Consider the following 20,442-nt stretch of genomic DNA (forward strand, 5'->3'; position numbering starts at 1 on the left):
CCGCAAAACCACGGCCCCGGGTAGCAGACGAAGCTGTTTCCCAAGGCAACCCGGGACGAGCCACGGTGTACACTGGATGGCTGTGGTACGCTCGAATGCCGCTGCATTTCGAGATGGTCATTTGAAGTTTAATTGAATTTGATTTTAATTAAAACCCTGAAATTTACTCCAGCACTCACCGGCAATGAGCGCCGATGCCCGTTACTGATACCGACCGTCTCTGAGGATGGGCACGGATCTGAGGCACTGGGGTTTGGATGGCGGGACGGTCCGGATCGACCGGAGGTGTTACCACTTTCCGGCCGGAAGCATTTTTCCTGCCGAAGAGGGGCCACCAACAACTACAAGGGGAACAAGTACGGGCGAAAGGATACTACCGGGCGATTCAGGTTGCGTTTCCTTTCGGCTATTGTTTTCGGCTCCAATCAGGTAAAATCAGTGTTAAAAGGCGGAAATTACAGTGCTACTTCACGGATGCGAAACCTCCCGCACGTCGCCGGAGTGCGGATCGGATACGGAACGGGCTGCTTGAAGCTCAGCCGTCTTACATCCGGAAACTGCCATCCATCCGCCAGCCCTTCGCCAAGCGGTGGATGGTCGTAGTGGATTCTAACCAGAACTTCCACTCAACCATTCATTACTAAGGTCACTGCTGGTTGGAACGTGAGGCGCAAACTAACGATTGGGAAGAATTATTTTACTATGGGGCAAGGTAAAACTTATCCTTCATCTTGTGCCGTTCGGAAATGCGTTTCTTTCTTTAAGCTAGTTCACGTAAAACCCCTTGGCCCGGATGCATTGTGTGCAACGCTATTGGGACGAATTGGGACCGGTGAAGTTTCGCATTGACCTCCTCGAAAGCGTACTTGCACTAGTCAGCTTTGATTGGTGTTGGCTGCGTTGGCCGGCGGTAGTAGCAGTAGCTCATCCACCTACTGGGCATAAACTCATCCCATTTTACACGGAGTCCATTCTAATTTCAATTCTTCTGATTGTCAAATCTAATTTTCACCCGGGCGCACTACTTTACATACTGACACGCAATTGCCTGAGCCGAGACGGATATGGAAACGAATAATTCTTCACCAAAAGTAAGCTCGAACGTCTCAGCTCAGTAATGCTGGGGTGATCCACGTCGTACGTGGGAAGTAAAATTTGGTACAATTCACACAAAGCAATCTCCTTACTCGTGTCGTGGAAAATTTGATTAAATTGTGAACTGAAATATGAAATTCTTTCGAGGTTGGACACATCAAGGTGGTGCATTATTGATGCAGCCGCAAGGATTATTACTTGGCTTGGCTGCTCGTATACAAAAGAGAAAGGAACCCCAACGTCGGTTGGTTTAGTGAAAGCTTTATCTTATGATTTGTTTGCTTTCATTACGAAGAATTGTAAATTGCATTAAAATTACTTGGAAAACCATTTTCTCTGAAATTCAGATAGCTTTTTCCAGCCATTGTTCATGTTCTGCATTATGAACGCTATCCATTGTTTGGGGTTTAAGTTCCTTTGTTTTTCTCTTGTTTTGTAAATAATATTATATTTAAAAAATTGTTGATCAAATGTTCATTTACGTGACTTCAGCTCGACTATTTGAACGTTTAAATCACCTTTAAAAATATTGAAAAAAAGTTAAGATGACTAACAATTTTGGCTATCTCAAGACAATAAAAGACCATTGCACTGCAGCAATAACGGATTAATCCCGTTGAATGCCTTCAGCCAAATGAAAGTGCGGGGCCACTTCCTTATCAAATTTGCTAACGGGGGGCAGATTCTTTATGCATTTGGGCTGCTGCTTAGTGTGCGTACATTTAACTCTCTCCTGTACTGTAGTAAATATTGAGATTCACGCTAGGTTACTGGCTGCCAAACGATCATCCCTCAGCCTAAAGGAACTACTCCACTCGAAAAACCTTTCGTGAATTGCAAAGCTGAAACTCTACAGAACATGTATCTTCTCTGTCCAAATCTGTCTAATCTTCATTTTATTTGCGTTCGTCTGAGCCGGACAAAGAAGTTCGAAGTGGACAATGGATGTCGACAAGCTGTATGAACTGTGTGATGATCTCATTGTTGTGAGACGTGTTAGACTTGTGAGACTGTGATGAACTTTCTGTATCATATCAATGGAATGGCACCGGACAATCTTACTCGTGGAAAGTGAAGGCTTGACAGACTCAAACTGAGAAAGAATGACTGTGTGGATGAGTTCTCTAGACATCAAGAATGTTTAGTGCCTGACGATTTGATTAAGGCTAATGAAACTAGGAATAACACATTACATGGCTCAAACTCGTTTACAATTAAATCACACGTATCAAAATTTTGAAATGAAAAATGGCCAGATTTGTAATTAGAATCTTTCGATAGCCAAACGGAATTTCACAACCTTACAACATCATCAACATCATTAGAACATAGAAGAATGAGGCACAATGCATATTCCTTAACAAGACTATTAGCGGAAATATTGACGCCCCGTTTATTCTGGATAAAATTAACTTCTTGCTCCAGGTAGACAATTAAGACCACGACAACTATTACGACCGGATTTTTCTTCTACAAACCATAGCGCTAACGACCCAATAACACAAATGATGGAGACATACAATGATTTTGACAAATTAATAGATTTTAACATGTCAGTTAACAATTTAAAAACTCTTTTAAGGCAACAGTTTTGATGATTATTTATTGTAACGTATCTGGTTCATGTTATGAAGGCAATTATTGTTAGAAAACTAATAAAAAAATATGAATATAATATGAATTATCATGTAATAACCAAAAGCTTACAACTAAATTTAGAGACTCATGACAGGCACCGCGATAAGGCCAAAGTTATTTTTTTTTAAATCCTTAAAGTTGTTTTGAATGCTCTCTACACTTTTTTTTTATTCATGAGTAGTGATACGCCTTATATTTTAAATAAAATGAATATGTATGTATGTTCAAGTTCCAGAGCGTCAAATTAGCTGCCACTGTTTAAGCACAACTCGAGCTACACTGGGAATGAACTATCGACTGCTATGGTACATAGCTGCTATGGTACATAGCATAGATATATGCTGGTTTGAACATTAATACGTCAACACAAACTATAGTTTTAGCGTTTTAGTTGTTTTAGGGATAATTATCTTTAATCCTGCGCGACAGACGGACAAATACAGTGATGGACAGTATAATAAGACCATTTTATTTTTTTCTTATCATAAAACTCACTTACTTACTTCAAGTAAATTCCTTTTTTTTTTTGTAAAACTCAGTTTGTTTCGAAAACGACCCTTTAATTGAATCAATTAAGAAATATATTTAAAGTTTACTTTTATTTATTTATTTTATTTATGAAGGACGGCCTTACCGTATTGCTTAAAACAAGATTATAAAACGAATACAATTCACGATGGTTTGGAGACCTTTCCTTCTCTCTTATCTCGGGTGAGCTCGTCAGATGTTTATTTTCATCATTTACATGAATATATGGTCAACACATGTACACCATGTAATATGACATTGCATTCTTATTAGCTTCTAGGGGCGGTCCTGCGGCCGAGCCGATAACGGCGCAGGTCTTCACACGGTTGGACTGGGGTTCAAATCACATCCAGACCGCCTCCTGCCACAAAAAGCCAAAACTGGCAGATCACGGCCTCTAGAGCTTGAAGTGCCAAGGAAGATGAAGAGGATTCTTCTAAGCCAAAACTTTACAGACGAAAACATTTGATTCTCAAGGAATAAACACTCGAATTTATTTGCTGTAGTTACTCAGAACATTACATAAGGCAAAGCATATAATGATGAGTTTATTAATTTAAGTAAAACAATAACCTTTGTCACTTTTGGAAAATTTATTTCCTTCCAATGGTTCCGATTCCGGCCGTCATATGCCACCCTGCGATAAAGCTGAATGGTCTTAATTATCTCACATTCGGAACTTCTGTTTTATTACAACTTCCCTTCAACGACAAAACGGTTTTTACTGCTGCTACAGGGTACGCGTTTGCACCGGAGCGTCATATGGTACCATAAATTGAGGCGCACGCTGATGCACAACGAAACACAATCATGGTGCAATCATTAGGCAAAGATTTATTCAAATGGTCACACCATAAAAACTCACTTTATCATCCCACGTACCTTTTAAAGTATGGTCCTGGTTTTCGCCGGAGACGGTGTCATGGGTTTGAGTTTGGTATATATACATTTTTTTATGTATTCCCAACCTTCCAACGCTCATATACGTATACAGCCCTTATAATACACCTACACAACCCCACTACCCAAGCCAGCATCATAGATTATGCTTTTACCCATCAGCATAGCGCACGAGGCTGATGGTCTCAGTGGCAGCCCGGTACCGAATGCACGCTCGTTTTCTTCCGCCCGCAAACAACGAAAGCATGTCTAAGTGTCGTACCCTGTTGTTGGTACTACTTCGACAATTTGACAATAAACGTGTACATACATGGGTATCCTCATGCACCTACGCACGCACACACACACACAGGCACCGTGCAGCAGCAGCCGAAGGTTACGCTCAAGGAGTCAGCGAGCTGTGTGCAGCGTACGGAGCTATGCAACGGCGGAGATGGATATTTTGCTAGAAGAGGAAAAGAAAATTCATTTATGCTCGTGCTTCATTCTTGCTGCTGCTCGTGCCAGGCTCCTTTTCCCGGCCCTTCATATACCCACGGCTGTCGATTCACCAACAATCCAAAACACACCCTCAGTGTGTATGTTGTCTTGCTTCATCACAGACACCAATTTTTCGCACCCGGAACAACTCACCCACTACGATCCACGCCACCACCCCCCTCTCCTTGAGAACGGTTTAATAACAATGGATGGAAGAATTTTATTATGCAAATATCCGAGGTATTACGGAGGCCACACCGGGAGAAACGATACGAAGAAAAGGGGTCAAATGCTAAAGCACACGAACGAACGGTACACTCACACACTCACCCGGCCGTTATGCATTGTCGTGGTGAGACTGGATAGGGGCTTTTGGGATGGGGACGAGGAGCGAGGGCAAGCATAAAGCAGAGCATTAAGAAGAGTCATCAGCATCATCTTCATAGAAAGATTTCACAAGAGTGGTAAAGGGCAATAGAGGTCGATGAGCGTAACGTTATGAGGGAAAGAGATATAAATAGTGAAGGAGAGAAAGAGAGAGAAAGACGGAAAAAGAGAGAGAGAGGGAGAGAAGGACCAAAAAAGGCTACAGCTAGAAAGTGAGTGAACTGTGAGATTGAGTGAGCATAGTAGGTGAACACGCACAGGACACCTCTTTCGCAATGGGAAATGGCTTCGAATGGCGTAAGATATACGATCGTCTGAACGTCAACTACCAACCCTCCTTGGGCCTTGGGTTTCAAACTATCGATACAGCTTGCTTGCTGCTTGGGGTAGTGGGTCTTGAATGGGTGTATATTATATCTCGAAACCGGAAGTTTTATGCCCGACACTCGGTGGCTACTTGCTGGTGCTAGTTGCACATATGCTGCTACCCGCACCCATCGAAAGCTTACAGTACCTCGGACCGAAGCAGCATCAGCTTTCATATCCACTCGCTTCCCAATTCGGTACTGTTGGCCATGTTGACATGCAGTCATCAACACATTGTCACCTACTATCGGCGTCATATTGTGTCGTCTTCCCTTCGTTCCGAGAGTTTTTGAACCGAGCATGTCGTGTGGTGTCTAAGCAAACGCAAGGACACCGGTGTGTTTGTACAAATTGTACTTGTAGGGCGCCGATTGTGCAGCAGCAGCACATCAGCAGTGAGGATATATTTTCCGTTTAATTTTAATTGGATATGAACCGTTGGTGATGATTTTAAGTTCGTTTTTGTATGCCGTTACTTTTTCTGAGAGCTTTCTAGTGTAACTGTGCAGGAACTGTAACTATCACTTCTTGTGTTTGGGAAAGAAATTGTTACATCACAAGGGAAAAGTGATACAAGTACCAAGAAGATCTACTCGGCCATAATACATCAAACTGCTTCTAAAAGAGTGCTTGCGGAAGCTTCGACACCTCTTCGATATTTTTTCCTGGGAGATTCAGTTTTCCTATCAAAGAATCAACGTATGACATAATAGACAGACACATAACAAGAGAATCTTTCTGCTGCGGTAATATTGACTTTCTGTAGAAATTTAACTCTTACGAAATAAAAAATGAAGATTCGCATGCTTTGAATTATGGGGTGGCTTGAATTGTCTCCTTTTCTACATAAGAATAGTTTTTTTAGAAGAAAAATTCCGTAAACACAACAAGCGTGCAGCGATTCCTGGATACCATCGTCAAACACCAGGCGCCTCCATTCTCGGGAACTAATTAGGAGAATGAAACAAACCGTTGCTCATCAAACACCATGCGTCTCCATTTAATGGGAGCTCTATTTGCGAAACGGAACGCAGTAGAACGGAACGAGAATCTAATGTATGAGCGTTAGCATTGCAGTTAATTTGCTAAATCACGAACACTTACGGTTACCGTTGAACGATGCTCAATCGTTTGCACATGATTGAGCGTAGATGCAAACAGTAAATTTGCGATGCGTGTGTTTAGTTTTACGGACCGTTACAAAGTTTTACTGATGCTGTTTGATTGAAAACATGCGAAATCATCAGAATATAGTGCTCGATAAAAGGATGTAAAATGATATTTAAAAAAAAACTCAATTTTTGACAATAGCAGTGCGTGTTATGTGAAAATGGATAAATTGCCTTGACCTACAGGTGGCCGATTCTATTGTTGTTCTGATTTAGAATTTCTTATTTTGTATAATAGATTCTTGACAGAAGAACTCAGATCTTTGTATTCGAACCTTGGATCCCTGATTAGTTGTTTAGGGAGCTTTGGAGTAATATCTCGAATGGCTGATCAAAGATAACTGCTTTGAGCATCATATCCCTTATTTAACATCAAGGGATCCCTGCGTTAAAATCAGAATGAAGAGAATCGTAAATCGAAATTTAGGAAAGGAGTTCAAGAACAAGAAATCAGTATTCAAGAAAGCGGTAATTGAGCGTTGGGTATTTCTCCAAATCCCAGAAAGGATCCCAGGCCATGGTGTAAGAACTCGAGATCTCTTTTGAATTATCTCAGAATCTCCCTTGCTTCCAGATTACCGATCCTGGATTAAAGATCCGGATTTCAAATATCAGATTTCAGGATCCTGATCCATGATTAAAGATTTAAAGATTCAGTCCTCCAACATCGAAACTTCGGAAGATAGATGCTGTAACGCTACAAATCTTCACACTTCAGGTCCCGGGCCTCCTTCCGGTACGCAGGGTTGATGGGCTTCTGAGGCAATTAAGCCATAACAAGCCACAAATGGCAGCCCAAGACCTTTCAACGCCTATGAATAATGAGAAGAAAAAGAAGATCCCGGAAGTTTGAACTCCAATCTTAATTTCTGGATCTTGGATGAACTAATAACGGAAGAGTTAGCAACAGCACTTCAGATTAAGATTATTTTACAACCGCTTAAGGCAAGGTAGAACACTATCTTCAATTGAATCAATTGAAATTGCAACCACGTTATTTCGTTTTTTTTTTAAATCTAATTCATCACTGTATCTACATTCCTTGATTGACATGTGGCAACTGTCATAATGATATTATAAAAAGATGATAATCATAACTATGATGGAACTTTTTGCAGCCGGCGAGTCCTTCATAAGACGCAACCGAGCACAAGGTAGTGTACTAGTCCTTTCACATAAAATACAGCACATTCTCTCTCTCTCCCTCAAGAAGAATGCGTGCATACTTTACGCAAAAATTAAAACATAATCCGTTTGATTATGCAGCACTGCAGAGCAGCGCAAGCCGGGCAATATAGGCAAAAAAGAAGGTGTAAAATGCATTCTTGCCAAAGAATGGTGTGAACGAAGGGCTGTGAATATCAGCGAATGCTTTGCGAATAGTTTGCCTTGCGCTTCACTACACATCGCACCTCACTTGACCCATCACACCCATCCCTTAAAGTTCCCACCCCGCACCCCCTTTCACTGGCAGGTAGTGGAAAAATTCACCACAGAAAAAAAATAAACCCTCGCCCGAGTACCTCCGGTCGGAATGCAGGTTAAACACGAGAGCGAATCCCAATTCGGTGGTCTTATCAACGGCTTCCGTTGGCTCTGGATTGAATGAAATTAAAACTTTGCCTTTCGCGGAACGTTTCGCAAACCCTCTTGCCCACCTGATGTACATGGCGACGCAGAACGTGGTCCACACCACCACCGGTCCCCAAAGACCGCGACAGACGAGATGACGAGAATCGTCGACCAAATGATGTTACAGTTTCATTCCTGCAGCGTGCGAACGAGCTCAGTGAGGCGATGTATGGCGAAGGGATGGCAGTACGGCACGTTCCCGTACGGCGTATGGTTCGCGTAGTTTGGGATTCGTTTTTCGGTTCAGTACCGTATGCTACGTGATACGGGATGCACTGGTCGCGAAACGAGACGACCGGTGTGACTGTTAGGGGATGCGAGAGGATGAGAATTTCTGGTACAGTCAGTGTCACAAGTATATCATGCACTATGTTTTGCTGAACTTAAGCATAAATCAATCGAGGTCAAAGAAAAATCGTTAATTTAAAGCGATTTAAGCTTAACTAACTTATTGTGGTATAATATTAGCAGCCAAATAAATGCTCATGTATATTCCATCAATTAAGCTTCCTCTTCAACACAGCTGAGCAAGCTCGATGTCTACCAAAGCTGCCGGTACTGTTCGAGGCGAGTCCAATCAACTGTCCCTAGCAATCGGTGTACCTAGAGCGTTGCACCTGCCAGAACCGAGTGCCTGTCAGCGATATCCAAGCTGCGGCTGTCATATGCTATCAAAAATTTCCCTAGTGAGCGACCGAGTCGTGAGTCGTTAAACGATGCACCGTCAATTGAGACAACAACCCTTCACCGGCATGGAGATATCCTTCCCATACGACTACCAAGCGACTTACCGAGCAGGTTCCAAGGAGAGTAGTGTCTTGAGGAAAAATTGGCAAGTGGGTCTGGTTGGTGTGTTTATTATTGCAATATTTGCTTCTTGCCTATCACAAATGAACCAAGCGAGAAGGAGAAAGTTAACGACCAGCGTACCGGAGATTAAGGCTAGAGACTGGGACTCGTGAAAGGTGACACGTGAGCAGTCATAGCTATTTGATGCTTTTACGTCGTGATGGTTGTTTACGTTAACTTATTTGTTTTTAAGAAATAATTTTTGTATTGTTCTTGCTTTGTTTTGTGATATCTTTTCAGTTATTAGATTCCAGCCACTCCTTGATCTATTCTTTGAGTGTATCTAGGCTTCAAAATGCACTACTCGCTTCAATGATTTCCTAGCCTAGTGCGTGTGCATTTGCTATAGATTCTCTCCACTTGAAGTCTCAGTCTCACCAAAGTTTGCTCGTGTTCAATTCTTCCATTCGCTCGTGAAACCTATTTCTTCATTTCCTGCCCAGTCCTTCTCTCGATCTTATTCCTTCTTCAACCAAATGTAGCGTATGAAGTCTATACGTGCGAATGGTAGTGTTGGTACGCAAAATTGGTTCCTTTTCCCACCGCTCGGTTCATCGCAAGGTTGACGTTAGGTTAAGCCATACCCGGCGGTGGAATCGGATGCACGCGCTCGTGTGTGTGTGTGCGCGCCCTTGTGCCCGCTACCTAACGATGGAACCTTTTTTCCATTCATGTGACTCGATTATTTGCGATACGTGAGGTGAAATCCGATGCGCTACCGTCACCGTGTGGGTGTGAGTGTGGGCACCCGTTTTTGCCGCGAAATCTATGTGACATAGATGGGTGGCGTAGCCTTTCCTCCCCGAAGGCTAAAGGGAAAGAAAATTAAGTGTTGACTGCCGATGAAAAACAAGCTTCCAAAACCCACTAAATGAAGCGAAGGCTTTGAAGGGAAAGGGAGACCCTGAGCGTACGAGGACAAAGGCGTGAGAGCAACAAAGAAAGAAATAATGTTTGTGTATGATGCAGACGTCGTCGGGGGGTTTTTTTTGCGTTTTCGTGGAACAAGCTTCATGAAAGCACCGAAAACCCCGGCGACGACGGCTCAGGAAATGAGGTGAACTTTCTCGATGCTACAATACATTTACTCACATCTCTGAGGCTGAGTACCGGGGGTGAGCACAGACGGTAACGAAAGGGTGATGAAGCTGAACGGCTTCCTTCATTGCGTGGTGCGTGCGGGCTGCAAAACACCTTCGACAATGTGTTTTGAATTCCGTCCAGACGACAGCCCGACGAAAAAGTATCGTTAGAGTGAAAAAAAATCCCAAGATCGGCACCTACTCAAGGATGACTACTGATCCGGAATTTCCGAAGAAAGAATACACGCACGCACACACGCTTTTCACCCAGCGAACGTACTCACACACTGAAGAGCAGACCGATTGAATCATACTGACATGCTAAAAAGGGTATTATAACTCATTCAATTAATTGTGAGCTTTGAATTGGATTTGCAGCGGTGAAGCGGTTCCGCCGGAAAACGTCGTGGCGCCCGCAAAAGCTTAAACCAACAGGAATTGGAAGAATGTGGGTAAAGTGTGAAAGTGTTTTTTGGAGCTTTTTTTCCTTACTTTTGGAAGGCTTTTCGCCGTTCTTTCCTAACTCCTGACGCTGGTAGACGGTTCAACGTTTTGTTCCGATTGGATTTCACGCCGTTGAGACGTGATAATCGAATTTAACTTTTTTCCCCCGTAGCCTGAAGGAAATATCTTCGTAGCCGGGAGAGAAACGGCCCGAAAAGGCCACCTCAAAGTGAATTGTACTGTGCTGATTAGATTCGATTTTGTTTAAACAGCATTAGCTTCTTGGAGCTTAGAAGATAAGTTCCGCAGTTATATATTGGCTGAAAAAAGGCTTGCACGGGTTAAGTGGAACTGTGAATTGTGTGTTGTGACTATAAAAACCAAATGATCTTAGAGGAGGATTTTATTTTTAACGAAATGAAGAACTATCTCACGTTCGTTAAAAGCTTTACGAATCCAGAAATCCTCCCATATATTCCATTGCTCGCCCAGCGTAATAAAGCAATTACTACGACCAAACGCGACTGAACCAAACAATCGAATTGAGCCAGAATTTTATCATCCACTCGCGACCTCGGTAGTTTCGTCCAGGATGCACTCACTTCCAGTCGGTGCCCTAGCAGGAGCTTCGGCCCTACTTCGGCCCTAGACTGGAAGCCACTTCAGCATCACAGCATTTGCAAGCTCCGAACGCTTCATCGAAACGAAGCGTGTTCGGGTCGCGAATCGGCTCGTAAGCTCGTGCGGTCCAGCCGGCTGCTTCGGCTAACCATCGGCATTCCGACCGTCCGACCAGCTGTCGGAATTTCGTGCACACAAAAACATCTGACGGAGATGATGCAGCCATGACGGGAGTCATCTCACCGGAGGCAGCCACGCGTTAGTTAGTTCACGATCGTTCCGATTGTCGGATGGGCCACGTCCGGTTTTGCTGTCGTCCCGTAGCTACAAGCCGTACCGGTTTCATCGGTTTTCGCGTGATCCCGCGTGATTCGAGTGCGTGTGCGTGTTTGTGAGTCGTGGGGAAGTGTTACACCGGAAGCTGCCGAAAAAAGTATGTGTGGCAGGGCAAAGGGAGCGTTTGAGCGTGAGTGCAGTCGATCGCAAGGGAAACGCATCCACTGGTGACAAAGTGATAAAAGGGATTCGTACTGTGTTGCACTGGGTTGACCCGTCCAGGCCGCCCGCAAAACAGTCCTCCAATGCAGATCGTTTAGTGCCACACTTGAGACAATGGTCGTTCACAGCCGGAGATACTCCAAGGACCGCTTTCCTTGATCATCTTAACCCACTGTTGTTGTGTGCTTCTGCCGGAAAACAAACCACACCGTACCGTAATTTGTCTGCTTCCGGAGAAGAACATTCGGGCGGGCTGGGTCGGATCGGTTGTTGTCCGAATGGAAAATGGGACTCATTATTGCTTCCGGTTACTCCCGGTAGGCAATACAAGTACAATCTGCCACCGAAACAAAGGGGGCCAGATATGCGGTACGGAGGCTCGTTAGGGTCGAAACTTGGACAGGCCGGAAACAAATTGTAGCCATCTAAATACCGCAGCGATAGGCGTCTAGCCAGATCTCGCCACTGCCGGGATGCACCAACCGTACTGGAACACGGTCCGAAAACATCGTGAGATGATAAATGCCCACCCGTAAACTATGCCCCCCCCTCAATGCTCTGGGTATCAGCAGGGAAGCTAGTCCCAAACAGCCCAGGTCAGGTACGCTGATAGGGGTCAGTGTTAAACGAGCACCAAAGCAAGCGGAGCGAGAGACTCAGGTCCGGGGCAGATTTGATGGTTGGTGCCGGTGTCGTTATGTCTTCTGCAACACCACAAAACTTCCTTAACAGTGCATTTTATCGGCTGCCCTCGTGTACACTGTCGAGCCTCCCAGGACCTGGGGTCCACTGCCTGGTGGTGGCTTTCGGTTCGCGTGCCATGCATACATCTGTTTTGGGCTGGAGGCTATTTTTGGCAGTCGCCCTCGTTATCCGTACGCTTCGGCACACGATGGTCATCTTGGTTTTGTTTTTGCCGCACCGTATGTGACTAACTTCCGGCCCGAGTGTATGCGAGCCGAGTTCGACATCCTCTTCTACTGCTGGTGCTTCCAGGAGGACACTATCCATTTCCCCCAGCAAACCCAGTTCCCAGTTCACAGTTCCTCTCGTTCGCCCTTCTGGCCACAAACTATTGTGATGTTTATTTATTTACTGCACTTTCTATTTGGGCAGAGGCGCCCGGTCTGGCTTGTACAAGGCCCGGTATCGGGAGATAGGAGGTTTAAGATAAGGCACATAAAACTGGGCGGTCATGTGGTTCTAGGCGAGCTGGTTGCATGCACACCACCGTCTGTCTATACGGGCAAACATACGTACGCTCTCACGTGTGCCCATTTTCAACACATTTTCACACGTGTCCTCGGGATCGGGCATGAGTTTTTTGCGTGCCTACTGGCTGTGGCTAGCATTCGCCAGTACGTCGTACTACATCATCTTAAAGCTGAGACGGTGAACGAACATTTAGATGTAGTTTTCCTTGTTTTGGGTGGGGTGTTTTTGTGAGTGTCTTGTGTCATTGAAAGGAGCAGAAAAAAATCGCTCTTGAAATCACTACACATCCACCGAATCCAACCAAAAAATCCCAGATTTTGAAGTTTTTTTTTTCTTTCGAAACCACAGTTTAATTCGCGAGAAAAAAGAGACTCTAAACTGCTCACCCTCAATACCGAGTAGGTGAACCGAGGGTTAAATGCATGTGACCAGCACCACAGCCCAGTGCCGCTAGCGCGTGGATGTGGTGCAGATTGTGAGCACCTACTAGTAAGATGGTAACACCGAGCACCGAAATGAAGGTGTACCAGAAAGAATGGAAGCCAAAAAAAATGAAGGCACCAAAAAAACAATCAAACCACCTACAACGGATGCGGTGCGAGTCCTCTATTCAAACGGTGTGCAAGAGCTGTATCCCAAGGTAGAAGATACACACTCCTTGTTCGGGAGTTGTTACGCGCGTGTGTGTGTGGGGACGGTCGGGCGAATGGATCGTCCTGTCCTGTTGTCGAAACAATAGAACGAATCGGGTACGGACCTCTGCCAGGAGGTTGTCAAAACCGCCGATAACAGAGCTTCCGGCACTGCTACTGTTGCCCGGTGTCGGGGACCGTAATGACATGCTCTGGAGAGATGGTGAGCACGATTCGCGACACACAAACAAAAAACGAGCTCCTCTAAATGGCTGTGTGCTGTACGGTTTGAGCTGTGGGAGCTTTTCTCCACGGCTTTTGTGTGTATTTTTTTTTTGGGTCAAACTTTTTAATTTTATTTTACCGATTTTGCTTCATTCACTCGTGGCCACTATGGTCCTAGTGGTTAGCGAAAGGTAAACTAGAACTATTCAAGTATTTGTCTCTCTCTCTCTCTCTTGCTCTCTGGAGCTTTATCACATTCGCTCGCTCTCGGGGTTTAATTTCCTGCTTTAACAAGGTTATAGAGTTTCGGTTTGTGGTAACAACTGTCTCACCTGGATGCATCTTTTTATGACCCTGCCACACATACACAAACACACACTAGCACAGCTCCATTACCACTGTTCATGGGATCTTTAGGCGATGACAGTGCCTCCAGCGACCCAAAGCCGAGTCCCACCTAACTTTCTGTACAGAGGTGGATTTTTTTTCTTTTCCATTTTGTTTTCTGGCCACAGCTGGTTGTATATGTGGGAAACAAGACATAACTGCAGTAGGGAACACCCCCTTCAAAAAAAAAAAACCAAAACACATCTTCCATGTTCACACCTTCACGGCGCAAATACAGAAAACACATCAACCGCAACGAGAGACAATGCGGAAAAAGGAGCTGGCAGCGAGTGAAAAGCACACAAACATACACACACACACACACACACACACGGTGGGATCGTGATCAGCGAACTGGACAGCATCCGGTGCTCGTTTCGCATGTATGTCACGGTGCGCAGGATGCGCTTTGTTGAAAACTCCTGTCCGTCTCTATCTCCTAGTGTCCTAGTACTCGGCCGTACACTGGTCACCAACACTGCCACTGTAAACGAATACATCTGTCAGCGAGCCTGATGGGAGAGGTGGTGGTAGTTATCGCTGGTTGGCCGGTTGGCTGAAGGTGATAATTCAACCCCCGATACACCGGTGTCGTTATCCGGGGACCTCTGTTTCGCAAGCCCTGTGCGATTGTACCCCGGTTGCCTTTATTAGTGAACAAATGTTGAAAGCAAAACCAGGAAAGAGATACAAATTGGAGATAGAGTGACTACAATAGTAAAAAAAAACGAAAAACCTCGACGGAGGGAACAGCAAAACAATGCAAACTATTTTATCTGTTTAACCGCCTGTTTCGCCTCTACCACGGGGACGATCATTTCGCTCCGGTTCATTGTACATCGCGAGCTGATAGCTTCATTTGATGCTTGTTTTGTTTGGAGTTTTATGTGTTGTTTTAAAGCGCAGTTCAATGGACTATTGTTTGTTGGCATTTTCCTGGACTGTGGTTAAATTTTTCAATTTGCTTTCACTGTTGGTGTTTTAAGATTTTTTGTATCGCAAACAATTTTCATTGAAAAAAAATGTTTAAACAAAACTGCATGTCACACAGACACTGGTCAGATTGGTCCTCGCCCTGGTATGGGCACTGCTGGGAAGCAGTAGAAATGTTTAATGCAAAAGTCATTTAACCAAATCATTTTATTTATTTTGCATCGCTTTGCAACCAAAAGCCACCGGCAGACCCAACGCTACCAACTGGCTGCGGTGACCACCGTTTCCGGCAGAGGGGTAGTAAATTTTGGGGACTATATCAGGATACGAGCTTATCCGACCCGGAGAAGCCTCGGCATATCACCAAACCAGATTATTTTTCCCGCACCGACCACCATTTTGTGCCGCAACGGTGTACAAAAGGTGTGCTGGGCGTTGTTCATTTCCCTTGGAAACCACTACAGTGAGGCGCAAAACATTAGGACCGTTCTAATGTACAAGCATTGAAGCTACTGTTTTCGATGGGGCGGTCTGGTGGTCGAGGCGATAGGGGCGCCAGCTTTCATACGGGAGGACCGAGTATCAAATCTCATCCAGTCTTCGGCCCGGACGCTATACAACTTCTGGTAAATAAACTCACAGCAAGCCAAAAATGGTACGCCGAGACCTCTTGAGGTTGTGGAGATGAGGAAGAAGAGGAGGTTCAATAATTCTGCCAGCATCACTTTGTTATCTCCCGTGGTCTTATGCATATTGATAGTTAGAGTTCTTGAATAAGTTAAATTGAGTTTTGACATATTTTGTAAGAGTTCTGTATTAATTTGACGTTTGTTTATTTCAATACATCTCTTGGAATTTTCTACAATTTTTTTAACAATTACGGTGGTAGAGACAACAACGGCGCCGGTCTGTAATACAGCAGGACCGGGGCTCAAATCCCATCCGAACCGTTCCCCCGTAGTGAGTACTGATGATTTAACTACTTGGTATCATTAAATCTAGTAAGAAGAATAAAAAGAAGAAGATGTGGATAGTTAATGCCGGCAATGCTGAAGACCTTAACTCCCTGCTTGAACGTATCCCATTCAGCATTTTAGGCCAAAGGGGGTATCATGGCATGCGATGGGCTCATGGCTTTTGCACTTTGGCAATTATGAATAAGTGTTTAACAGGAGTGGGTCCGATTGTGTTGTGCACAATTTCACTTAGCATATCGACACTGCAAATGCCATGCTTTCATCGCTCGTGATGGGCCCACCTGGTCTCCTTACCCGCTTTGGTTTGGACAACCTAAACGTATAACATTTCTTATAATCGTTGCCATTTTTTAAATATTGGCATCTTTCATTGAAAGCCTTATAAACAGTCCTGGACCTGTTATTTTGTCCTTGACTGTACATCCAACATGAACAAAATTAGAACCTTGAAAAAAAAGGAAATAACCCAGAACAGACAACAATGCACACAGCCACATGCACACACGAGACACATTCACACATCCGCCCTAGAGTTTCCCGAGTTTCCGGCAATTGCACACTGGCGGGTCAGTGTGAATGGCTAAATTAAATGAAAATAATACTCGCCTCAATTAATGTGAATCAGTGCCAAAGCCATCCAGCGGTCCGCTCGGCGCAATCCAATCCGTGCGGTTATTCCTATTCCTGGTTTGGGGTTTTTACCGCTCACCGCATCACCCAACCTGGGAGCTGATGGGTGGGTAAGCGGTCCGCGGGAAAGGACGAACGAGAAGGACACTAAATCTAAATGAGTTCTTGTTTGGCATTTACACCAAAACGATGTTGCATTCTAATGCAGGGCTGGGAGCGGGTTTTTTTTTGCTTTTCCTGTGTGTTGTTCTCTCACGAGTCCCGGTTTGGTTATAATATTCATGACCCGGTTTTGTCGGTGTCAAATATCCGGTGGAATGTAATGGTAATTATATCGACGAGCGCCATGAATAGAGAGTGTAAGTGTGTGTGCGGTGCCGATGACGATGGGAATGATAATTATGAATACAAATTTCCGTTACCGTTGCTGTTAACTATAGCTGGGGATTTTAAATTATGAAAATAAAATTAATTAGCTAAGAGGTCGTGAATAGCTGACATATCTTAATAAATATAAAATTTCGTTAAATTTCAGATGTTTGTCTATTTCATATGCATCACTGCTCGCGTATTTCGTATGTGTAAAATTTCTACCGGAATTAAATTGAAGCTTGATAGTAAATATTGATTGCGAAGTGAGTTACCCACGGTAAAGTGAGGCTTAAACCGTACACACACACGAAGTGCAGTGAGTTAAACAAGGTCCGTCGTCGCAAAGTAAGATCACTTTCGCTACCCCCCTCTGTACGACCTTGTGTGAAATCCAGTGCTGATAGTGCTTGTGTCGTTGTTTTCGACACCTATGTCACCTGTACACGTGAGCACGAGACGCTAGGCGGCCTGGTGGCGTCCAACGGTTCAGTCGCTTTTTGTGGTTCTGACTCCCCGGCCCTGGCTACCGGAGGATGCGCACAGTGGTGTTGAATAATTTATGCAATTACAGTTCCCATCAGGTGCAGTTGCAGCATCTTACCTGCACCGGCCACCACCAGCCGCAGTAACCGGCGCCGTCGTCGTCACCCATGCTCGACTGGAGTCGTTGCGTGTCGTTACTAAAGCAGGCACGACCATCACACGCTCAACAGTGGTAAGTACATGATAGCGCTTCGTGCATCCTATTTTCCGTACGACTTTAAAGACACAGGGCCGTCGCTGTGTGTAACAGCAAAATAGGGACTCGTTTTAAAATTCGCGTCTAAAGTTGTGCATACTATTCGTTACGTCTTTTTACTCCGAACTGGTTGGATTGAAACGGCTGATGTCGGGACGGCTAAGGCCATCAGCATCCCGAATCTCATTACTGGCCAAGTGTGAGCGTTCGATATATTCCCTGTATATGAGTATGAGCTAAAAGCATGTCAAGCAGTATTATGACGGCGGTCGAGCGTAAAATCAGACTGACATTCTAAATCCTCACCGGTACTGTGGCGCACCTGTAGCGAATACCACGGGTACCACGGGAAACGCACGGGACCGAATGTTTGCATTATCTACTTCAGCTGTAGGGTAGGAAGATGATGTAGGAAGGTTACGAGTAAATTGGATCCAGTGTGCAACCAATTGCAATCAATTATTAAAAAGGGTTAGTAATCTTGTGCTCTGGTGAATGCGGGAGCTCTGGAGCAGAACGATATAGAACGATTCACGAGAATGGACAGGTGTTTGTGTGGGACTCGCTCCACTCTGCTCTACTCTTGGTAGCTACTGAGCATATCACACTGAAAGCTCGACAGATTTTAACGAGAATTATTTTAGTGTGTTATCAAAATACTGAACACTCGAAAAACCAATTGAAAATAGAGATTAGATACCTTTCCACAAAACAGATCCTAGCGATTCCATTCTCCGATCCACGAGCTGACACCTGATTATTACTACCCTTCCCGAGCGCTAGCTGCTGCTGCACAAATACTTAACGCAACTGCAAGCTATCGCCGATAGTTATCGACATCATTCTGGAACGATTCATCAAGTTCGACATTCAATTATCTTCGGAATGGAATCGAACAAACTCGGAAGCTCGAGAAAAAGCAACAGAAAAGAATGAACCGGAAAAAAACACACACAGAACCTACTCCGGAACATTGTCCCGCAGCCGTGGCTGCCGATGCAACTTCACGGCTAGAAAAGTTTTAAAGATCCCAAGCACCTTCGAACAAAACTGTACGTGAGGACTTTGAAAAATGATTTTTATGCCAGTTTTGCTTCCCGGTTTTCCCGCCAGCACTTTCTACCGAGCGGATGAATTGACGCGATCGCGTGAAGATTTGCTTTCCATCGCGGGTGCCAATGATGCCGGAGAGCTGGCCGGTGAGCCGTGGGAAGTACGGGAGAGAGAGAGAGAGAGAGTGCGTTGTGTTTTTCTTTGCCATCTTGTTCGCTTCTCGCACAAGTTCCACTTTTATTGTCAGAAAACTGCAAACCGTCCGGGTGAAAAGCCGGGGCTGCAGTTCGGTTTTACTCCCTTTACACAACCGAAAACTACCATTACATGATGAAGTTATTGCACCATAAAGCTGTTGCGATAAATTATTAGAACTTTTTCAATTTACTTCCGCGAAACGGACAGTGCGAATGGAACATGGATCAGCTGAGGGACAGTCGGTTGAGAGCGTTCTTTCTGGAGTGCTAAAGGTTTTCCAAATAGTGAATAGTAATTTTTATTTTCTATTTTTTAAAGTATATAAAATTAAAAACAATTTTTCTTAAAGACTGAAAAGTTTTATTATTAAAACTTCCTAATCTGATATTGTCCAAGCAATACTTGATGCAAGGCCAATGGCAAAGCTTTACGAGGAGCTCACCATCGTGGGCTGGATATGTCATGAGAATGGCACCGGATGATCTAGCCCAAATTAGGATGACCCAAATCTTAGGCCCAAATTGAGATGGAGTCATGGCCGTTACAGTAGCGCCGGTCTTATAACGGCGGGACCGGGGTTCAAATTCCATCTGGGCCATTCCCCTATAGTGACTGACTATTCAACTATATGCGGTAACAATTAGTATAGTAAGCCACTTATAGCAGGCAGACAGAGGTTGTTATGCCAAGAAAGAAGAAGAAGAAGCGTCAGCTAGAACCGTCACGTAGAATGTAAACCCATAACTCCCATCGAGGATTATTGTAGAAGGCCAAGACGGTGAATCGATTTATTACTAATACTATTGTGTGCTGTTATATAAAATGTAACAGTGTAGATCAAGCTGTGAAATGTTGTGAATTTATAATTATTTAATATGCAATCCATACTGTTCCAAGTTGATTTATCGGTTAATAAACCCTGAAAAGGTTACAATAATTGTTCGTCAGGCAATAGTTTTTAAAATTTTATTTAAGTGCTCTTATTCCCCCTTGAGTACAGATCCTTCAACACAATTAAATCTGCAACAAATATATCCCAAAATTTCACTCTATCTCTTTGATAGAAATCAGAATTTTTAAACGAACACGTGGATGCTCATGTGCTTGATTTTTTCTATCGATACTTTAAATATGTGGTTTCACTAAAACATCGTTGCTGCCCACAAACCCACATGAACCCACACTCTTCACAAACGCGCACACACAGCAACACAAAATGGCCAACTGCAAGCGATACGAGTGTGGCAGAGAAAGTAAAAGTTCAAACGCTTTTTCGAGTGGCTTATTTACGACCATTCGTACCAAGCTGCTCCACCTTCCAGCCCAGGCCATTCGTGGAAAACCATTCTGCGCATCATGAATTGGTCAAACTTTTTTTTCCTGTTTACTTTG

The 20,442-nt window shown here is 44.2% G+C and overlaps 1 protein-coding gene across 2 annotated transcripts in view; it reads left to right on the top strand.

Moving 5' to 3' along the window:
• The first annotated feature begins 11,470 nt into the window (after positions 1–11,470).
• The window catches only part of LOC118502539 (leucine-rich repeat and immunoglobulin-like domain-containing nogo receptor-interacting protein 1), an 89,047-nt gene continuing 80,075 nt past the window's right edge, over positions 11,471–20,442 (top strand). Inside the window, exons 1-2 of one of the 2 annotated variants that reach the window (XM_036034811.1) lie at positions 11,471–11,657; positions 17,224–17,775. The gene's annotated coding sequence lies outside the window, so the exon portion shown is untranslated. The remainder of the gene's footprint in view (positions 11,658–17,223; positions 17,776–20,442) is intronic. The other variant, XM_036034810.1, reaches the window with a different exon arrangement.

The sequence above is a fragment of the Anopheles stephensi genome, chromosome 2, assembly GCF_013141755.1.
Source record: "Anopheles stephensi strain Indian chromosome 2, UCI_ANSTEP_V1.0, whole genome shotgun sequence".
In the NCBI taxonomy this organism is placed as follows: Eukaryota; Metazoa; Arthropoda; class Insecta; order Diptera; family Culicidae; genus Anopheles; species Anopheles stephensi.